The sequence below is a fragment of the Haliotis cracherodii genome, unplaced genomic scaffold, assembly GCF_022045235.1.
Source record: "Haliotis cracherodii isolate W230 unplaced genomic scaffold, xgHalCrac1.p SCAF_9, whole genome shotgun sequence".
NCBI classification, from domain to species: domain Eukaryota; kingdom Metazoa; phylum Mollusca; class Gastropoda; order Lepetellida; family Haliotidae; genus Haliotis; species Haliotis cracherodii.
In genome coordinates, this window is record NW_027266343.1 from 11,265,853 (window position 1) to 11,288,651 (window position 22,799).

At 41.7% G+C, this 22,799-nt stretch overlaps 1 pseudogene; it reads left to right on the forward strand.

Moving 5' to 3' along the window:
* Positions 1-1,572: 1,572 nt before the first annotated feature.
* On the forward strand, positions 1,573-20,140 carry LOC139453125 (solute carrier family 23 member 1-like; annotated as a pseudogene).
* The last annotated feature ends 2,659 nt before the right edge of the window (positions 20,141-22,799 follow it).

The following is a 22,799-nucleotide window of genomic DNA, read 5'->3' on the forward strand; positions in this document are numbered from 1 at the left end:
GCTAATTTACCAGTTGATCTAGTCACGAATTTCTTATTCTGCTGTCAAACTCACCAGCCAATTTGGTTTGAGAGCGAAGCGACCTCAGCCAGCGATTGTTTGGCTTGCATGCGGCTGAAAGTTAGCGCAGCGTTGTAAGGCAAATCCCTGTACATCGCTTGCAAGCGATTGGCGCTTTGCAACGCGCCCAAGGTCTTATCCGGGGTTTCAATTTGCGTTAAACTGTATTGGGATTCTGCTGATAACTGAAGAAAACGTTTATGGATATAGTCAGCTTCTGAACTGGCGTCAACGGCCCGGGTTCCCTTCTTGTGTACAGTTGGCTCATCTGGAGTGTATAAGTTAAGACGGACCCTATTGACCTCAAACTGATCCCAATTACAGTGTTAGCGATTTGATTAATTGTAACACGTTGGTCAGCCATAACCATGTGGTGACACCTCCACTTGAGTTTCAAATATGGCATCGGGACGGCCAGACGATGATGAGGATGTTTGTAGTTGAACGCCGCACACAGCACCCGATCATCGAGGATGACCACCCTCTTACAACAAGCATAATCAATCTAGCTGATTTGGTTAATCCATGACAGCATATTCCAATTGCGTAGTTCGATGCTCTTGATGTCAATCACTGGATTGTCTGGTCTAGACTCGATTATTTACAGACCGCCGTCACATAGCTTGAATATAGCTTGAGTGCGGCGTTAAACAACCAACCAACCAACTATCTGTCCTTAGATGTTCTGGAACTAGCACTATATATAATGAATAAAATCTGTGTACGGGTTTTAATGGAGCCTTGACACCCGTGAAGATCCGGGGTGGAAAAGGTCTTCAGCAATCCATGCTTGCCGTAAAAGGCGACTATGCTTGCCGTAAAAGGCGACTATGCTTGTCGTAAAAGGCGACACAAACGGGATCGGGTAGTCAGGCTCGCTGACTTGGTTTATGCATGTCATCGATCCAAATTGCGTGGCTCGATGTTCATGATGTTAATTACTGGATTGTCTGGTCCAGACTCGGTAACTTACAGACCTCCGTCATATAGCTGGACTATTGCTGAGTGCGGCGTAAAACAAAAAACAAACTAATGGAGCCTTGGAATCCACTACAAATGAGGAATGATTATATCTTCATGTTTTGTGGCCAAGCAAAGCGTTGACAGTACTGATGTGACGTTTTAGGCACATACTGGCCTAGAATAAACCAGGGTCCCGTTGTTCAAAGCGATCTTAGCGCTGAGGTGATCATACCTTACTACGCCTCCCTGGTCTACGGGAAAACGATACCAATCTGCTCCAAAACTGAGTCCCCGTTGATAGTCCTTACAAGCTGACATCAAATTCCAACCACGTGAAGCACATTTAAATCGCTCCAGCCTTGAGCTGGGAACCTTGTTTCGGCATGCTCGCCTTGATATTTCGCGTTAGTTGTGCGCTTGCTGTATACAGGTCAGACGTTTGGATGTACGGTAAGGGTTCTCTTGGTTTTTTTAAACGTCTGGACAGTGCTTTGAGCTCATGAACAATCAATCCACGTAAAGGAATCGATTTATTTTCAAGGTTGATGTATGACAATACATCTAAACATGACGACCCACGTGGAAGACGATGTCGTAATGGAACTGGACGAGTTTAAAAGGCTGCATTACAGAGTGAATGAGAACCCACCAATATACCTTAGCCTTCTATTTGGTATTCAGGTAAGAAGCGAGCAGTTAAGTGGGGAGTAGGGTTGTTACTTTTGAGTAAGAACATATGATAGACTATTTCTTACTGATTTGATTTTTGTTAAAGCATCACGAAAGAAATGTTGACCTCAATGCTTGTATGGTGCATTAACTCATCAATGCAATGCTGTTCGCTCACCTCACCTCACCTCACCTTGATATATTGTTGAGTGAATCGTTAAGCAACAAACAAACCATACTTGCCGTAAAAGGCGACTATGCTTGACGTAAAAGGCGACTAACGGGATAGGGTGGTCAGGCTCGCTGACTAGGTTGATACATGTCAGCGATCCCAAATGAGTGGATCGATGCTCATGCTGTCAATCACTGGACTGTCTGGTCCAGACTCGGATTATTTTACAGACCACCGTCATATAGCTGTGTGCGGCGTAAAACAACCAACCAAACCAAACAAACAAACACTCACCTCACTCAATTTTTCCCCAGCAAAGTATGCTGTCCTTATCCAAGAGCTTGACCTCAATGCTTGTATGGTGCATTAACTCATCAATGCAATGCTGTTCGCTCACCTCACCTCACCTCACCTTGATATATTGTTGAGTGAATCGTTAAGCAACAAACAAACCATACTTGCCGTAAAAGGCGACTATGCTTGACGTAAAAGGCGACTAACGGGATAGGGTGGTCAGGCTCGCTGACTAGGTTGATACATGTCAGCGATCCCAAATGAGTGGATCGATGCTCATGCTGTCAATCACTGGACTGTCTGGTCCAGACTCGGATTATTTTACAGACCACCGTCATATAGCTGTGTGCGGCGTAAAACAACCAACCAAACCAAACAAACAAACACTCACCTCACTCAATTTTTCCCCAGCAAAGTATGCTGTCCTTATCCAAGAGCTTGACCTCAATGCTTGTATGGTGCATTAACTCATCAATGCAATGCTGTTCGCTCACCTCACCTCACCTCACCTTGATATATTGTTGAGTGAATCTTTAAGCAACAAACAAACCATACTTGCCGTAAAAGGCGACTATGCTTGACGTAAAAGGCGACTAACGGGATAGGGTGGTCAGGCTCGCTGACTTGGTTGATACATGTCATCGATCCCAAATGCGTGGATCGATGCTCATGCTGTCAATCACTGGACTGTCTGGTCCAGACTCGGATTATTTTACAGACCGCTGTCATATAGATAGCTGTGTGCGGCGTAAAACAACCAACCGAACCAAACAAACAAACACTCACCTCACTCAATTTTTCCCCAGCAAAGTATGCTGTCCTTATCCAAGAGCTTGACTGTGTGCATCCTTGTGGCCGAGTTAGTATGTTCAGACAAAGACGAACACATGAAAACAAAACTCTTCTCCTCAACCCTGTTGATGTCAGGGATCTGCACATTATTGCAAAGCACCATTGGCATACGGTAAGTTCGCTTCGTTCATATAATTTTCTCTGGTATACAATGATTCAAGAACAAGAAGAAAAGATAAATAAGATAAATGAATCATTGGTTCAGAGAGGGAAAGGCATGTAGGAACATAATTATATTAACCACAAATAACACAACGCTGTTGTGGAAAAAATATTATTTATTTTGAGTATTGGGCAATTACAGTTGATACATATGCATCGGGTAGGTCTATTTAAAAATAGTTTCTTGTTTAACGCCGCACTCAGCAGTATTCCAGCCATATGACGGCGTGAGTGCGGACCAGATAATCCAGTGATTGACACCATCGAACTACGCAATTGGAATATGATGTTATGCATCGACCAAATCGGCGAGCCTGACTACCCAATCCTGTTAGTCGCCTCTTACGGCAAGCATGGGGTTATTTAAAAAGTAGATCGAAGGAAATGGAAGCAATTTCTTTCACAAATGTAAACATTTTGAAATAGTATCAAAACTGCCAACAACATTGGCAGATGCACATACTCAATTAATAGATCACATTCTTTTTACACTTGGCATTTGGTTATAATAATGTAAATGAAAATACTAAGGGCTCCATATGGCAAAAAAGTCATACTAGATAAGGTCTTTTTGTCACAACCACAGATGCACATACTCAAAATATTATCACGTAGTTGGAGAACATTTCAATACCGGGACTAATCAATAACGGAGATTCATCGTCTCTTGTTTTACGTTTTTTGGTCAGTTTCTTTTTTGAATTTCTTTCTTTCAAAGAATAGTAATTGTGATCATGATGAGTTGAGTTACTTGGTCTGTTTCTATGTACTGTTTTGTATCCAGTGTCAGTAACTGTTGTGGAATGTGGTTTACTTGTAACAATTACTGGTTTGAGTTCATATGATGATTATCAGATTGATTGGTTTGTCGTTTAACGCCGCACTCAGCAATATTCCAGCTATATGACGGCGTTCAGTAAATAATCGAGTCTGGACCAGACAATCCAGTGATTAATTTCATGAGCATCGATCAACGCAATTGGGATCGATGCCATGCATCAACCAAAGCCTGACCACCCGATCCCGTTAGTCGCCTCTTACGACAAGCATAGTCGCCTGATATACTGTTAAGATGTAACATAACAATTCATCCATACTTCTTAACAGAAGTACAACTGCTTGTCCCTTCGGATCATTCCGCTGAGGAGAGTCAAATAATGCATACGAATCAAAAACCGTAAAAATTGCAATGGAGACATCATTAAAAGTTACAAAAAGTGACTGGGATATCAATATTGCTTGTTGAAATGATTCTATTAAAATTGTTTTCCCTGCTTCAATATTTGGAGCACCTGTGACGGGGCCATAAAACTGATTATGACCTAAATACCCCTCATAGCCTTCGGTGTTAGCTATGTGACTGTAGAGAGCTGTGCCTTCATCGAACAGATTAACGAGGTCAGTGGAACACGGTACAGACGCAAATAGATTTGAGCCATGGGACACAAAATATATGATAGCGACCAGAGCTACGGCTGTACATTGAATTCCATTTAAACGGTTGAAAAAAATTACAGCCTTGATGCAAATTCGCCGACACACTACTCCGATTATGCTTTGACTTAGCCACTGTGACACGTGAAACGTTTGGTAGCTATGTGCGGTGCAATTATTAAAATACACACACGGGGAACTAGCTTCATTCAAAATACGGAATATAACTATTCCAAATATTTCCAGTGAACATGAGCATCCAAGCAATCAAAAGTGTGGTATGTAGAATGTGGAATTCAGCCATATTACATTCATAACATATTTTATATTATTCTGTTATTAACGATCTCCGGAGTACAGTTTTTCTTTTGTATGCACCGTGAAAATCAGAAAATTAGTCCTTGAGGAAAAGTGGACATCGGATTACACATGAATGGTTTAATAATGTCAGCTAATGACCAGAAACTGTCAGATGCATCACTTAACTACATAGACACGATTTTGAAGTATCTCTTATTGCTGGAAAAGTATGGCATCAACATTCCACGCACATGATTTGTATGTTTTGTTTCCGTAAATGCGTTTCTTGAAATTTCAAATAAACCAACATGTCGACATACATGATACAAAATTAATGTTTCCCTTATACTTCCCGGGGAAGAATAATGGCCATATAAAATATGCAAGCGTTCTTATTCTAGGGGTTGATTTTAGGGAAAACGATCAAAGTGACCTCCTCAAACATGTGTAAGACTGCTTTAACCTTTAAAACTAAATACACAATAGATGGTAAGCTGACCAGAGAAACTACAGCAGAAAGACAAAAGAGACTTGCGCAGAGTGCACGCGCATGGGTTTGTTGTTTAACGCCGCGCACAGCAATATGCCAGCTATATGACGGCGGTCTGTGCATAATCAAATCTGGACCAGACAATCCAGTGATTAATAACTCTAAGGGTTTTTAGTGTACTGTATGTAAAGTTTAAAGGTGAAATGAAACATCTAAAATATCTAACTTATATGTACAAATACATAAAACTTGACCTGGCCACAATATCGAAATGCATTTACAACAGAAAGAAACTGAATAAGCATTGGTACTAGTCAAAGTGTTTTAGAAATATACCTGTAGAATAAGTATACTAAACCTTTGGTAGTAAATCACACCAATTGTTAATGTACAGCTAAAACATATGGAGAAGTGTAAATAACTACGATATCGAGAAAGAGCAAAACGAAATTGTTTAAATCCTTTGTTGTGTAGGCTACCAATCACAAATTAAGGCAATCCTAGTGAGTGAGTATGGTTTTTACGCCGTTCTTAGCAATATTCCAGCAATATCACGGCGGGGGACACCAGAAATGGGCTTCACACATTGTACCCATGTCGGGAATCGAACCCGGGTCTTCGGCGTGACGAGCGAACGCTTTAACAGGCTACCCGACCGCCACTAAGGCAATCCTAGCATAACGTGGAAGAAACATGCAGTATGTCAACTACCAATGCAGAGTTGAATTATACTGGAAAGGTATACATGGTATTATGTGATACTTGTTCACTTTTGAGTAAATTACTTAGCATTCCTACATTGTTATGTGATTCCTTTCTAGTTCTTGGTGTCATCTTTGAAGTCCTGATGCATATATGGAGATGACGAGGAACACAAAGGGCGTTGTATCATACTGTAATCGTCATCTGTGAATGCTTGTTTGTTTATTTGTTGTTTAACGCCGCACTCAGCAATATTCCAGCTACATAGCGGCTGTCTGTAAATCAATTAGTCTGGACCAGACAATCCAGTGATTGACTTCATGGGCATCGATCCATGCAATTGGGATACGATGACATTCATCAACCAAGTCAGCGAGCCTGACCACCCGATCCCGTTAGTCGCATCTTACGACAAGCATGGTCGCCTGTTACGACCTGGAATGCTATCATATGCTCACGATGGATCATGGAAATCATTGATAATACCAGCTGTTCACGAAAATGGTCATCACATCCTGCTCTATCAGTAGCATCTCATGTCACACAAGTTTCATCAAAAAGTGAGTGCCAGGTGTAAACATCATAGTATGTGACATCATGTTGACAAGCAACGCGTCATAAACAAATCCCTCTGCATGTGTACCGCGTAACAACACATTTTAAGTCTCCGCGGGATATGGACCTGCGACACCTTGATTTGTAGTCCTTCACTCGACCACCTGTGCCACGGAAACTCGTCATGAGTGTCAATTTTCGTGTCAAAAATAGGGTTCACGTTAGTTTAGTTTCATAGAATAGGTCGTCAGCAACCCATGCTTGTCGTAAAAGGCGACTAACGGGATCGGGTGGTCAGGCACGCTGACTTGGTTGATGCATGTCATCGATCCCAATTGCGTGGATCGATGTTCATGATGTAAATCACTGGATTGTCTGGTCCAGACTCGATCATTTACAGACCTCCGTCATATAGCTGGAATATTGCTGAGTGCGGCGTTAAACAACAAATCAACCAACCAACCAACCACATATCCTGATACATTTGCCATGAAGGCTGATATGACCTCATTAACCTTCAAACGATTAGGGTCTGGCTTAGCAAACCACAATAATGCATGGTGACACATTTCCATGAGGTCACCGGCTTAATCACTTCCATTCACCGGGTTGCCAGTTCCTGGACACTTGAATGGGAGTGTGGGAGACCAGGGTTCCAGATAGATTTTGAGCCATTGAGCGTTTACTCACATATTATCATTCACATTTGGTATTAATAGTTTGTTGTGGTATTCGGTGTATTATTACTCTCTTCCACTCTGTTAGGTTTTCTAAACCTTTCACCACGTTTATCATAAGCCCTGGTGGTATATGTGCTATGCAAGTACCTGGAATCTGATTTGCACGTCTAATATCAATATATATTATTGATCATATCTATATTTAACTTATTGCATAACGATAGCGCGCCCTAGCGCAAATGTCACTTGTCAGAACAGCCTACAAGTGACACTTGTCAGAACAGCCTACGACCCGTGAAGATCCGGGGTAGAATAGGTCTTCAGCAACCCATGCTTGCCATAAAAGGTGACTATGCTTGTCGTAAAAGGCAACTAACGGGATCGGGTGATCAGGCTCGCTGACTTGGTTGATACATGTTATCGATCCCAATTGTGTGGATCGATGCTCATGATATCAATCACTGGATTGTCTGGTCCAGACTCGATTATTTACAGACCGCCGTCATATAGCTGGAACATTGCTGAGTGCGGCGTTAAACAACAAACCAAAAAAACAAAAAAACATTCCAGAACAGCCTACATACCAGCTGTTCTCCTTCAGCTTGCCACTGTATCAAGGACCATCCGCGGCCTATGTGGTACCTCTCCTGGCACTGGCCCCACTGAAGGAATGGCGGTGCCCAGATTTGACCAACTTTGGTAAGTGGTTCTAACGGTCCAATGATGTTCAGTAATCACATTGTAAATTGTACAGATCAGAAGTAAATAATGTCATAACTAACAGGAGGGGGAGCAAGATCTAGAGTGGGCTTGGTTTAACGCTGTTTTTAACGGTATTACGGTTACATAGAGCTCAAGCTTAAGTTTGAAGGGAGTTGGGTGGATCGTATATCGTGACCACATTGAGTATTGCTGTGCACTTTACCGCCCACCTAGAGGTATAAGTTGCAGACCATTGTGACTTCATTGGTTACCATGACATCACTAAGGGCTCTGCTACTGAAGCTGTTAGCAGTACTTTTTACACTTAAGCCACTGCTAATTACTGTCTACAAACTGAAAAGGTTGGAAGAATGATGTTGGATGATAAACAAAATCTCACCCTCGTGTCTTTTGATATCAAATATATCAACACTCGTTGATAAAAGTGGAAAAACTCCTCGGCAAGCCTAGGAGTTTTCCCACTTTTATCAACTCGTGTTGATTTATTTGACACTCGGGTGAGATTCTCTATAGTACATAAACCCATTGCTAGTACATAAACCCATTGCTCAAAGTTGCGCGATAGATGCTATACCTCTCAGTTGATTTTATCATATGTTTGATTTTCTGTTTAAGATATATAAAAGTAGCGAAATCTTATCCATAAAGTGAACAGTACTGCCCCTTTGACACCGATCAAAGAATACGTTTACGTTTTTTTTATTTTCTAAACAGGTAATGTAATTTAAAACTTTGAAAGTAATACACAAATGCTGATGGGAATCTTAGATAGTTCAGCTCAGTAAATCAATAAATTTGCTCTTTTCGACACACATCAGAACAAACGTGGTAGGGGTCATGTCTTTGCTAATGCATTTCTTACCCCAGTCTTCATTGAATCAATTTATTTTTACACAAACCTACCCAGTCACAAACTAATGCAGGAACGAGTGCTCGTTAAATATTATACATAAGCAAGTTTAACAACAGTTTTTTTAAAGTTTCAATTACATTAAAAACAAATTCGGTATACTTTCTTTTACCCCTCAGACATTACTGGTCCCTACATTGGAGACTTACTTTAGTGCATATAACCCTCAATCATTTTCATTCAGGGCCGGCCAACTTCAGTTTGACCAACTCCAGCGACGTGGACGCTCTATACAGGGAACACGTCATCATCCCTAAAATCCAACTGGTACACCATAATCTTCTATTTCCATTTTGTATAACATTGAAGCACCGGATGAAATGCTATTCGCGACCAGCACTAGATACATGTAGTGTATGATACATGTATGATTAGTTATTTTCTTTCGTTTCTTTAAAAAAATGGATCAAAGTTATTCTGATATATCACGGGACCAAAAGCCGGAATTGAAACAAAGTAGCAAATACAGAAGGAAATGCATGCAATGACCGGATTTGCGTATGTTTCCCGATATGAACTTTCTTTGGGCGTTCATTTCGTATGAAGCTTAGCCTTGGAAACATATTATAATCGTATATTTCCGTATGCACAAGAACCATTGTCATGAATACTCTGACCGGATTTGCAGATATCTCCAAGCATGAATTCAAAAGTTGGGGGGCACGGGTGGCCCAGTTGTCTAAGGCGCCGCGATTCGCTGTGCAGAGTTGCGTCCCTTGGGCACGCCAGAAACCTATGATTGTGGGTTAGAATCCCGGTTCGCCCCGATTATGTTTCTAGGTTTGTCAGCACCACACCCGTGCTCGTGGGTTTCACCGAAGTAGTAAACCTGCATCACTTCGGGCTTTCCTCCCACATTAAGCTGACACGCCGTGATATAACTGGAATACTGTTAAAAGCGGCGTTAAACCCAACTCACTCACACTCACTCAAAAGTTGATACTTGAGTAAATACTTTATCATAGAGTATTTCCAATGCATTTCCAATGCATTTCTTTAATAGAGCTGAATGGGTACTCCATTTTAGAAGGGTTTGAAATGTGGGCATTTCCTATTACGGGGAACGATTTGTGAATTTGCACATTTTCAAATGTTTTCATGCCGTTGAAAGGTGTGTAGCATTCCTGAGATCAAGGATATGTAGTTGGTTATTTTTTTATATTCTCATATTACCGGTACTAAGATGATCAAATGTGTCAAACATTTGAAATATAGGGTTCACGTTACTTTATTTTCACATATCCTGATACCTTTGTCATCAAGGCTGATATGACCTCATTAACCTTATAACGATTAGGGTCTGGCTAAGCAAACCCCAATTATGCATGGTGACACATTTCCATCAGGTCACTAGCTTAATCACTTTCCTTCACAGGGTTGCCAGTTCCCTAAACACTTGAGTGGGAGTGTGGGAGACCAGGGCTCCAGATAAATTTAGAGCCATTGAGCGTTTACTCTCCTGTTATCATTCAAATTTGTAATGATAGTTTGTTGTGGTAATCAGTGTATTATTTCTTTCTTCCACTCTATTGGGTGGACTTTTCTGAAAATGATTTTACTTCTATGCTATATCAGGTATATATATATATATATATATATATATATATATATATATATACCCATTTTTTTCGAGAATAAATCAACAGAGAATATTTTTAAGCTGAAATTGTCCAACAGAAGTCCCAATACACTGTTATGGTGTTCCTCGATGTTTTAAAGGATATCATATACAAAATCAGATTATGTGCGAGTTCTCATCATAAAAACCGCATCACAGCGTGCTAATACATCAAGTAAGGCATTTTGTAATATACTGAACAGCATTCATGAAAATGGATGTATTTTTATCCGGGCTTATGTCCTATGATAATATATAATTGAATGAGTAATAAACGACGTTCTGGACGAAGCATGAACAAAAACAGCTCGTCAAAACACATTCCTAAAGTTTTTGTGAGCGACAACGCCAAAACGCAACAAATTGCGTGCGCATCATCGAAAACGTGTTTTGTTTCACGGGAAGCATGCAGAATAGGGCTATAAAAGACAGACTTTTAAAAGCCACATCACTTGTTGCTGCAGTCGTAAAGGGTACTGACACAAGAAATACCACGATTAACAGCAGAGGAACGTGAACGTGCCTTGGGCATGCTTCAAGTTGGTATGTCAAGTACAGTCGTTGCACAACGGTTTCAATGTCATCATTCAACAGTCCTCAGGCTACTGAGCAGATACCAGCAGACAGGAACCACCAGAGATCGACCACGTCCGGGTCAACGTCGTGTAACTACACCACGTCAGGATCGCCATATTGTTCGTCGGCATCTCCGTGATCGTACACTTCCGGCTACCAGGACTGCAGCAACCGTACAAGGCCGACGGAATTGATCAGTGCTGACACCGTACGTCGACGTCTCCGCTCAGCAGGGCTACGTGCTCGACGTCCATATGTTGGACCCATACTCACTGATCGACATCGAAATGAACGTCTGCGTTGGTCCAAAGGCATCGTCATTTGAGATTGCGGCATTGGCATGGTGTGCTGTTCTAATATGGCAATACCACTTGAAAGTCTACCAAAGTCGGAAATCTTTTCAGCTTCTTTGAACCAAAACTGGAAGCCTGGAAATATCAAACTTCTGGTACGCCGATAAAGTCAAAAGGATTTAAGTATTCGGTAAAATCCTGATTCAGGAGCTTCCAGAAATCTAATGTTCTACTCTCATATTTACAATCACCAACATTGTCTGTAGGATCCACATGAGGTGTCCCTAGCGGGCTGCTGTCCTACCCCACACCTTAAATCGAGAACTCTTGAGTGAGTGAGTGAGTGAGTGTCACAACTAGTACCGTATTCGACGTAATAAACGCCCAGGGCGCTCTCAAAATTAGAAAAAGGTGTCTCTTATATTTATTAGAATATTATTTTGCTTGAGTTGAAAGATAAATTTCGTGGTTTATGGTGACAGCCTGAAATGTTAATGTACGACAGATATATTTTTCCAGAACTTAATTGCCCATAAATAAGGATGCATATAACACACGAGTGTGTATTATACGCGAATAAATAAATCTTGTGAACATTGATCAATCGGAAGGGGTGCTAATTGGGATTGTTCACTAGCCAATATATCAGCAAATATCGCCGTGGGCGCTTATTCGAGTGGGGCGCTTATTACGTCAAGTACAATGTGTGAAGCCCATTTCTGGTGACCCCCGCCGTGATATTGCTGGAATATTGCTAAAAGCGGCGTAAAACCATACTCACTCACTCACTCATTATTACGTCAAATGCGGTATTCCTGTTTCCTGTAGCTGAAACACTAGCCAATATATCAGCAAATATCGCCGTGGGCGCTTATTTGAGTGGGGCGCTTATTACTTCAAATACGGTATTCCTGTTTCCTGTAGCTGAGTGGGAGTCTCCTTGTGGCTGGATGCATCCACACCATTGTTGGACTGACGGGGATGGTAGGGGCGGTACTCCGGTTTATTGGCCCTCTCACAGTGGTCCCCGCTATAACACTCATCGGCATCTTCATGGTCAAGTGAGTGAGTGAGTTTGGTTTAACGCCGCTTTTAACAGTATTCCAGTTATATCACGGCGTGTCAGCTTAATGTGGGAGGAAAGCCCGAAGTGATGCAGGTCTCAGACGTTTACCACTTCGGTGAAACCCACGAGCACGGGTATGGTGCTGACAAACCTAGAAACATAATCGGGGCGAACCGGGATTCGAACCCACAATCCTAGGTTTCTGGCGTGCCCAAGGGACGCAACTCTGCACAGCGAATCGCGGCGCCTTAGACGACTGGGCCACCCGTGCCCCCTCATGGTCAAGGCATTGGTGAAGTTCATATCCACACAATGGGGAGTTGGTCTATTGTGAGTATCCCTTGGTTTAATACGAGTCAGAATGATCTCAACGTAGGCATGTTAATAGAAAGAGCCGAGATAATGGAGAACGGATCTCCTTTGCCGATTGCGTTTCATTGTGTTCATGCTTTCAAGCATTGGATTGACTGTTCCAAAATCGAGTATTTAAAAACTACGTTTTAGTGTTATACTTACTGAAGTGTTGAGCAAAATATTTTCTTTCACTCTTCTGAAAATAGTAACTTCTGACAGTTGCGTTGAAAAACACGTTTTATTGGCAAATATACTTACTATATTATAGACGCGTGAATATCCGGGTTAGAATTGGCCTTCAGGGATCGGGTGGTCGCTGACTTGGTTGATACATGTCATCGATCCCAATTGCGTAGATCGATGCTCATGATCTCAATCACTGGATTGTCATGTCCAGACTCGATTATTTACAGACCGCCGTCATATAGCTGGAATATTGCCGTGTGAAGCTTTAAACAACCAACAAATAAACTTCTTGATGGGAGTATACAAATTAATAAGGATGTTTTCTGAGGTTATGAGATTTTTTTGACAAACAAAAATAACTATGTGATAAGTAAATATTTCTCCTCATCCCTATAGCAATTCTACAACTTTAATTCCAATACTACCCTAACAAGATATGAAAACATGATAACTGTTATTTGTCTGTTAAACTGTAGAAAAATTAACACTATCTGCGATCAAGCAATTTTCATATAATGTCTTCTGCATAGTATTACGCAACTAAACATTACTTCAAGTTCGATTTAAGTGTATGATATATGTATGTGTTTCGCAGGACGACGATAACTGCCGTCGTGCTGTCCCTGTACCTTGCTCCCTACAACACACCCATACCCTGTTGGGGAAGAAAACGAGGCTTCTTTATCAAGAAATACCCACTACACAAAGTCTTCTCGGTGAGATTGTTTAAAGGGATTAGTTTCAGCTACAACTGTTAACATTACACCGATAGAGTCCATTGTGCGTCATCATGTGTAAGACCCGTGAAGATCCGGGTAGAATAGGTCTTCAGCAACCCATGCTTGCTGTAAAAGGCGACTATGCTTCTCGTAAAAGGCGACTATGCTTCTCGTAAAAGGCGACTAACGGGATCGGGTGGGTGGTCAGGCTCGCTGACTTGGTTGATGCATGACATCGGTCCCAATTGCATGGATCGATGCTCATGATATTAATCACTGGGTTGTCTGGTCCAGACTCGATTATTTACAGACCGCCGTCATATAGCTGGAATATTGCTGAGTGCGGCGTAAAACAACAAACCTAGCCCAGACTTGATTATTTATATCCCTCCGTGATATAGTTGGAAAATTGATGACTGCGAAGTAGAAACAACATTCATATGCACAGCAATCTCATTGAAATCAGATCTTAGTTCTCGCTACTGCTAAACAAAGATCTGAGGACATCCCATTAAGGGTCACGTCAGACCGACCTTTCTTCCGACCAATCAGAGCGTCGCTTACCAGATCATGAAAGTGACAGTCGGAATGTGATTTCTTATCATGCAACCTCGGGGTATTCCGAACGATAGTTACGGACTTAACAACTGAATCCAATCAATCTAGACCATCTATTAGCAATTCCAGAATGTTATTTTGTTCAGGTGTCAAATTTTTTATTGAGAATTTGTCAAAGTCGCCAATTTGAAATTTGTGCCGTAAAGCACGAGAAAGCTGCCTTCTGATTGACAAATGTCGACTTCTTGTCAGTCGTTTCATTAGTCGGTCAACGTTCGTGCAAGGTTGGTCTGACGTGACCCGTAATGGAATGTCTTCAGATCTTTGTTTAGCGGTAGCGAGAACTTAGATCTGATTTTAATGAGATTGTATACACAGTAAACTACGCAAACACACGAGAATGTTTTTAACGAACTACGGTTATAACGAACTAGAATTAATGTTACCTTGTATATATATACATTAACTGAACGTGGTGTCCCCATGAAGATCCGGGTTAGAATTGATCTTCAACAGGCTTGTCGTATGAGGCGACTGACGGGATTGGGTGGTTAGGATCGCTGACTTTGATGATGCATGTTATCGTATCCCCAAGATCGATGCACAGGATGTGAAGCACTGGATTGTTTAGCACAGACTTGATTATTTACAGACCACCGTCATAGAGCTTGAGGGGGCCACGGGTGGCCCAGTCGTCTAAGGCGCCGCGATTCGCTGTGCAGAGTTGCGTTCCTTGGGCACGCCAGAAACCTATGATTGTGGGTTCGAATCCCGGTTCGCCCCGATTATGTTTCTAGGTTTGTCAGCACCATACCCGTGCTCGTGGGTTTCAACGAAGTGGTAAACGTCTGAGACCTGCATCACTTCGGGCTTTCCTCCCACATTAAGCTGACACGCCGTGATATAACTGGAATAGTGTTAAAAGAGGCGTTCAACCAAACTCACTCACTCACTCACTCATAGAGCTTGAATACTGCTGTGTGAACAACAAACAAGCAGGCAAACAAACAAACAAACTGAACGAATCGAAACTTGCTGGAACTGGCAATTTGCCCTAGGTTTTATTGAGAAAAAATGAAAACATACAATGTATCTATGACACTTTTTTCACAAACAGATATTGATCGCCATGATGGTTGGTTGGATTGTAAGCCTCATCTTGACGGAGATGGGCGTGTTCACATCAGATCCGAACAATCGCCAATACCTGGCCAGGACGGACGCCCAGACACACACCATCACTGAAATTGGATGGTTCTCTGTTCCGTATCCAGGTGATATAAACTAACTGACTAAACTGTGAACCCGTGAAGATCCAGATTAGAATTGGCCTTCAGCAACCCATGCTTGTGGTATGAGGCGACTAACGGGATCGGGTGGTCTGCTTTGCTGACTTGGTTGATGCATGTCATAGTATCTCAGATGCGTAGATTCATGTTTACGATGTCAGTCACTAGATAGTCTGATTTTATTATAATAAATATAATGTCCATTGAAGAGACCCGGTTGGCCCTGTCCCCTCTTTAGCCGAAATTCTCTGTGCAGAGTTGCGTCCCGTAGGCGTGTCAGAAACCTATGATCGTAGGTTCGAATACTTGTTCGATCTAATTATTATTGTAGGTTTGTCTGCACCTTACCCATGCTCGTGGGTTTCACCAAAGTGGTTAATTAACGTCTAACACCTGCATCATTTCGGCCTTTCCTACAACATAAAGCTGACACGCTGTTATAGCTGAAATAATGCCCTAAGCGGCGTTTAATTAAACTCGCCCACGTTCATAGCAGTAACAGAAAGTGGGATTATCATTTTTTGACAAATGAGGTTCATTGTAAATACATCAGTTATTATTATAGGTCAGTTTGGTCCTCCAAATATGAACGTTGGCGCCTTCGCCAGTTTCCTCATCGCAACGTTTCTCTCCATCATCGACTCTCTTGGGGATTATTACGCATGCGCTAAGGTGTGTCAAGAGCCCGCACCTCCCTCCCATGCAGTCAACCGTGGTATATGTATGGAAGGAGTCGCTTCTACCCTGTCAGGAGCAATGGGGATTGGCCACGCGACGTCAACTATTGGCGGAAACATCGGCGCAATAGGAGTCACCAGAGTGAGATTGATGTTTCTCTTTCACCATCACTTGGTTTGTCTAAAGTTCAAACGCTCACGCCACAGAATGAATGATTTTATATAATTGTATAATTGTTGCTTGTTCGTTTTCATTACAAGTACCCGCCTGTTTCGAAATTCGTTGTAAAGTAATTAGTTCCAAGCTATTGTCTGTAATTCCGTACCGACATTAAAGTGCGTCCTCAGACATCATCGTCCCTTAATACTCTGGTACAAGTGATCCAATCATAATTTTATCTAATTTTTGTCTTTTACAACTCGTTTTGGCAGATATTCTACACTGATTATTGTTTTTTTCTGGCATTGACGTTTTTAATAATTATTAAAATGTAAAATTATCATAATAATTAAAATTATGATGCAAGACCTTATTTCCTTTACACGGATCAATTCGAGGATCTTGTTACCGAGTAAGATCTAGATTGCTGAAACGTCTTTTATATCTTGTATCATATCTCGATATCATATTAAGTATGTACATGAAGCTCATCAACTTACACTTTTACAGTCGAGTGTACGTGTGTTGGGTGGGTTACCATGTATAGAGAGTTGAACTTGCATTGGGTAACCATGTATAGAGAGTTGAACTTCCATTGGGTAACCATGTACAGAGAGTTGAACTTCCATTGGGTTACCATGTATAGAGAGTTGAACTTCCATTGGGTAACCATGTATAGAGAGTTGAACTTGCATTGGGTAACCATGTATAGAGAGTTGAACTTCCATTTGGTAACCATGTATAGAGAGTTGAACTTCCATTGGGTAACCATGTATAGAGAGTTGAACTTGAATTGGGTAACCATGTATAGAGTGTTGAACTTCCATTGGGTAACCATGTATAGAGAGTTGAACTTGAATTGGGTAACCATGTATAGAGAGTTGAACTTCCTTTGGGTAACCATGTATAGAGAGTTGAACTTCCATTGGGTAACCATGTATAGAGAGTTGAACTTGAATTGGGTAACCATGTATAGAGAGTTGAACTTCCATTGGGAAACCATGTATAGAGAGTTGAACTTCCATTGGGTAACCATGTATAGAGAGTTGAACTTCCATTGGGTAACCATGTATAGAGAGTTGAACTTCCATTGGGTAACCATGTATAGAGTGTTGAACGTCCATGCACACCTTCGGTTAATTTTAAAATAACATTCGTAGGTTGCGAGCCGGCGCGTGTTTCAGGCGGTAGGCTTGATTTACATCGTGTTCGGCATTGTGGGGAAAATAGGAGCCTTCTTCATCTCCATCCCCTACTCGGTGCTCGGTGGAATTCAGATCGTCAACTTCGGTATCCTCTTTGGCGTCGTTCTAACCAACCTCTCCTTGGTCGACCTGAACTCTGTCCGCAATGTGTCCATCCTCGGCATCTCCTTGATGATGGGCCTGATGATTCCTCACTGGACACAACACAACCCAGACACAGCAGCCACAGGTAAGTCTGCCTACCTAGAGGTTGTCACTACAGGTAAGTCTGTCCACCTAGATGCTTTGAACACAGGTATGTCTGTCGACCAATATGCTGTCACTACTAGTAAATCTGTCGACCTGGATGCTGTGACTACAGGTCGGTCTGTCGACCTAGATGCTTTGAACACAGGTATGTCTGTCGACCGATATGCTATCACTACTAGTAAATCTGTCGACCTGGATACTGTAACAACAGGTAAGTCTGTCGACCTGGATGCTTTGACAACAGGTACGTCTGTCGACCAATATGCTGTCACTACTGGTACATCTGTCGACCTAGATGTTGTGACTAATAGTAAATATGCCGTCCCAGATACTGTGGCCACAAGTAAGTCTGTCGACCTAGATGCTTTGACTACAGGTACGTCTGTCGACCAATATGCTGTCACTACTGGTACATCTGTCGACCTAGATGTTGTGACTAATAGTAAATATGCCGTCCCAGATGCTGTGGCCACAAGTAAGTCTGTCGACCTAGATGCTTTGACTACAGGTCCGTCTGTCGACCTGGATGCTGTGATCGAGGATAAGTCTGTAAACATAGATACAGTGGCTACATGTAAATGTGACGACCTAGATGCTGCGGGCACAGGTAAATCTGTCGATCCTGATGCAGTAGCCACAAGGAAGTTTGTCAACCTAGACGAAGTGGCCAGATGTGAGTTTGTCAACCCTGACGCAGTGGCCACATGTGAGTTTGTCAAAATGTACGCAAGGGCCACTGGTGAGTTTGTCAACACAGAGGTATAGTGGCCACATGGAAGTCTGTCCTGGGTTCAGTTTGTCAATTCGAACTCGAACACTTTATGTAAGGGTCACTGCTATTTCCTAAACTGACATACTCAAATGTATTGTCTTGGGAATAAATGACATGACAGCAATTGGAAGAACTAGAATATTAGTGAACGTGTTCACATGATTGGCATCACCAAGACCTTGATGACAACTCCGAAACTGATGATAAGGACCTTTCATAAATATTCAAGTTAAAGCTCAATATCGGTATGACCTTCCTGAACATACCTTTCTAAACAATTAAAACGGAAATGAAAAGTTGAGTTGAGACTATCAATTTCTTCAGTAAAATGAAAATACTCATCAAAGAATGTCTCCATATCACAAGACAATATACTGATATTACAATAATAGATACATTGTTTAGCATAACCATGTATTTGTCTATTAGTCTACAATAATATCGTTTATTACTGTTGTAACGCTTGAAATCGAAATGTTAACGCATAAATTCAGAAGATGTCAGTCAATTCTTAGATTTCCGCTTACACTGGACTATTTCCTGTACGTATCACATGTTAACATCCCTGTTACAGGTAGTGAACAAGCTGACAGTGTAATTAGAAGTCTTCTCAGTAATCCTGCAATCATTGGAGGAGGCCTCGCCTGTTTCCTTGACAACACTTGCCCAGGTGTGTTTTAGGTGTGGCAATGATATCATTGAACGCAGTAATATGTAAATATATATTTGAAACCAAAAACATTGTTGTTGTATTAAATGCTTCTGGAGAAGGCATTTACGAAGTCAGTTAAATTAGTGCGGAGTTTTTTTATGTATTTGAAGCCCAAAACATTGTTGTTGTATTAAATGCTTTTAGAGAATACATTCACGAAGTCAGTTAAATTTGTGCGGAGTTATTTATGTATTTGAAGCCCAAAAAATTGTTGTTGTTAACATAAAATGCTTTTAGAGAATACATTCACGAAGTCAGTTAAATTATTGCGGAGTTATATAATTTTATGTATTAGTAGTTCTAGGATCTCGCACCCAGTAAGATCAAGATTGCGAAAAAGTCATCTCATATATATTATATGATATCTCGATATAACTTTTATTAACACTCTGTATGCCCAACATGGATTCAGCCAGTATCAATGTGATTATCCCAGGTTTCCAAAATACTGTATTGTTTTGGACAAGGACTTTAAGGAACGGGGACTCGTGGGCTGGCAGGTGGATATGATGGAAGATGCGGAAGCAACTGATGACGAAATGGCCTGAAATAAAGATGTCTTCAGCAATGAAGTTCAAAACAAGGGCGATAACATGACAGGGGAGGGCACGGTATACGACATCCCGTTTCTGCCGTTGTCCTGGAAGACATCACGCTGGTTTAAGAAAATCCCCATTTTACCCGGATACAAGCAGAGACGTGGGGGTGGAATTTTCAAAAAATGTCAGAAACATAACTGACAATGACGATATTCACTATGGGGGGCGAGTGGTGCGTGTTCAATGTGGTCAGACGGCTGTTTACTTGATCTTGCTTATGGGGATGATTTGGACCGTTTCCTGCCTTGATAGAGTTCCAGGGTTCGTTCCAGTGATCATCCATTCTAAGGGGGCAGCAGAGTTGCGTCCCTTTGGCGTGTCATAATCTTATGATCGTGGGTACTATCAGATTCGCCACGACCATGTTTTTTGGTTTGTCAGCACACTGAAGATTAAATACTGTTCAAGGAAGCATGAAACTAAACTCAGCCACTCACTCACCCACCTAATACATGATTAAGGCATAAACAGCGTGTGTTATCAAATTTCTGTGTTGTTTTGATGCCAGGAAATGGCATATTATTTATGCTTGGTCAGATTTATTAGGAAAACCACAGCCGATAGAGTGGATAGATCTTGTGAAATGTTCACTCTTAACAAAAAGTAGGGAGTCATGAATTTACATGTAAATACTAAGTATTGGAACAAAGATAAGTGTTGACGACAAACATTCTATGCAAGAACGTTTGTGACTGTAAAACTTACCAAAAACACATTCCATAGTTTGCACGTGCCTCATCATGCACGATTCGTCAATGTTTGTTTGTTTGTTGTTTAACGCCACACTCGGCAATATTCCAGCTATATGACGGCGGTCTGTAAATAATCGAGTCTGGACCAGACAATCCAGTGATTGACAGCATGAGCATCGATCCACGCAATTGGGATCGATGACATGCATCAACCAAGTCAGCGAGCCTGACCACCCGATCCCGTTAGTCGCGTTCTACGACAAGCATAGTCGCCTTTTACGGCAAGTATGGGTTGCTGAAGACCTATTCTACCCCGGAATCTTCACGGGTCCGATTCGTCAATGCTTACCCCCAGCAGCACGACATCCATTGAATGCCATGACCAGCAATGAGCCCATACATTTCCCCCATTGAACACGTCTGGGACATGACAGGGAGACGCGTGCGTCAACGTCATTGGCCGCCGACTACGTTGGCTGAACTTTGGGAGACTCCATTGGGAGACTCACAGGCAGTATGCCTCGTCGGATGAATTTTTATTTTTGTACATCCTGGCGATATTAGACCGCCTCCGTGGTCTAGTGGTAAATCCCCGGTAGATCCCCGGCCGCGTCATACCAAAAGACGTTAAAAGATGGTACTTGTTGTTACCCTGTCTGGCGCTCGGCACTAAGGGGTTAAAGCAAGGACTTGTCGGCTCGGAGTCAGTACACTGTGTCTGAGTTTGGTATTCATGTTAAACTGCGGCATGGTATCTCAGTGTGCTAGCATAATAAATCGGCATCAGTCCGGTCTAGTACAAGCAGCCACACACACACACACACACACACAGTCATGCACGTCGCTATATAAGTGCAATAATCTGGGACGCGACGTTAAACCCAATTTCACCTCACCTCCTGGCGATATTACTCACAACTGTTCCAAAACGTCCATGAAGATCTTTGGCTGTCATAACATCTACTATCATACTTCGCTATCGGTTTTAATGGTTCCCATTTCGTTCGTTATCATCATACAACTATTACTGGAAACTCGTATCGCTTACAATCCTGGCGATAACGTAAATTTTTTAACATTGTAAGGATCATAACAGTGCATATTGTGGCTGATGTTCCGTTTTGGTAAAATATAATATGTTACAATTGACAATTGCAGGGTTAGGAAATATATTCATATTGCAATTTTACTGGAATGATACATTTCATGTACCTTTATCCATGATCATGAGGTTTTAATGGAGAAAATATGTCGTGTTCATTAAGGTCATTCTAACCACAAGTGTATCGGACAAAAAAGAGTTGAACAAGATATTGGCCAAATTAACGCATTGTCCAAACCACATTACATATAGAACCTGTTTGTCTATCGATATTGTTCTTGTCACAGATGTAATCATGCTACCAAATGGTTTGCCAACTGTCACATTCCTACGTCCCATGAATACTGTTCCTGTGAAGTACTGCATTGGTTATAATGTAGTCTGGTCTGTTAGTGCCATATTCGACGTAATAAGCGATCCGCTCTAAAAAGCGCCCACGGCGATATTTGCTAATATATTAGCTTGTGAACGATACCAATTAGCACCCCTTCCGATTGATCAATGTACACAAGACTTATTTATTCGCGTATAAATCGCACTCGTGTGTTATATGCAACCTTAATTATGGGCAATTAAATTCTTATAAAATATATCTGTCGTACATGAACATTTCAGGCTGTCAGCATAAACCACGAAATTTATCTTTTATAGTTTTTTTCAGGAAAATAATATTCTAATAAGATCCCTCTATATTAAATTTTGAGGTCGCCCTGGACGCTTATTACGTCGAATACGGTAAATGAAATTGATAAATCGCAACGCTTGCGGACAGAAATGTGCCTCAGTTGGCACAGCAGGAATGGTTTCAGGTTGGATGAGATAGGGATGTGTGTGCAAAACTTTCTGGCGCCTTTTAGTAAATCAAGGGGGCGGTCAGGTAGCCTAGTGGTTAAAGCGTTCGCTCGTCACGCCGAAGACCCGGGTTCGATTCCCGACATGGGTACAATGTGTGAAGCCCATTTCTGGTGTCCCCCGCCGTGATATTGCTGGAATATTGCTAAAAGCG